General features: G+C 50.5%; 1 protein-coding gene across 1 annotated transcript in view; it reads right to left on the bottom strand.

Annotated features, from left to right (window-relative positions):
* The window catches only part of SPRY2 (sprouty RTK signaling antagonist 2), a 6,503-nt gene extending 5,536 nt beyond the window's left edge, over positions 1-967 (bottom strand). The window contains exon 1 of the mRNA XM_009278467.1: positions 241-967. The gene's annotated coding sequence lies outside the window, so the exon portion shown is untranslated. The remainder of the gene's footprint in view (positions 1-240) is intronic.
* Between the last annotated feature and the right edge of the window lie 237 nt (positions 968-1,204).

Raw genomic sequence — 1,204 nt, 5'->3', positions numbered from 1 at the left:
AATTCAAGATTTTTCCCCCCAAAGACCCCCCCCCCCCCCCGCCTCCCCGGAGAGAAACCGCTCCGAAATCCCACCTCCGGGTCCTCTCTGGGAAAGGAAGGAGAGGGGAAGGGGGGAGAGGGAGAACCTGTACGAATGGAAAAGGGATCGGCCTCAAACATTTCCACGAGTTTTCTTGGAGCAACCAAGGGGGGGGATGTACTGAAAAGCTTGTTTTGCAAAGAAGGAAAAGGCTCTCACCGTGATCGCGGCGCTGCACCAAACCCCTCTCTCTCTTGTATTTTCTTCTTCCTGCGGTTTGCAAATAAATCCAGCCCTAAAGCAAAAAAAAATTCTTTTCCAAACTGCTTTAGTCCAACTTGCAAATTAGAGTAAGAATGATCACCATGTAAAAAAGTCCAGAGCAAAGCTAGGTCCCTCTCCCCAGATCGATTATAAATACGTGTGTGCGCGTATATACTATAATAATAATAATAAAAACACCTCTCCGGATCGGGGTGGGTTTTCTTTGCTCCTAAAAAGAAATCACTCAGTCTCTCACACACACTTTCCTTTTTTTCCTCAATGAACAGGAGGCCGAATCGCCAATACCAAGTCACTTTTTTGTTGTTGTTGCAAGTGATCAAGAGGAAGGGGAAAGCCAAAGAAAACAAAATAAAGTGGATCTAAAATAAAATCCCAAAGCTTTCTTCCACTGAGCTCCTCCAAAAAAGCAGCTTGTGCAATGTAGCCGTTCTGCTGAGAAGCTGCTTGCTGCAAGCTCCTCTCCCCTCTCTCCCTCTAGCTTTCTCGCTCCCTCTGCGAGCGTGTGTGTGTTGCAGGCAGCTCTGTGGTTTGCAATCGGGGGGGGGGGGGGGTGTTTTGGGAGCGCAGCGGATTTGTGGTGGTGGTTGTTGTTGTGTGTTTGGAGGAGGTGGAGGAGGAGGAGGAAGGTTTGCGATCTGAGCTGTAGGGGCTCGGCGTTTTTCTGCTCGCTCGCTCTCTCCCTCTCTCTCTTTTTCTTTCCGGAGGAGGTAGGGTGATCTCTCTGCAAAAGCAGCAGTAAATGGCGTCATGTGGATCTGAGGAGGAACAGAGCAGTTGTTGTCCCAGAGGATATATCGCATCCGGTCCCAGCTCATTGGCTCTGCGGGGCTACATTCACTGGCGCTCCCAGCGCCCTGCCAGCACTCCGAGCTGCGGGAGGCATTCAAAAGGGCAGCGC

Source organism: Aptenodytes forsteri, unplaced genomic scaffold, assembly GCF_000699145.1.
Source record: "Aptenodytes forsteri isolate BGI_AS27 unplaced genomic scaffold, ASM69914v1 Scaffold32, whole genome shotgun sequence".
In the NCBI taxonomy this organism is placed as follows: domain Eukaryota; kingdom Metazoa; phylum Chordata; class Aves; order Sphenisciformes; family Spheniscidae; genus Aptenodytes; species Aptenodytes forsteri.
Note: the sequence above shows the minus strand (reverse complement) of the source record. Positions and strands in the feature narration are given on the sequence as shown.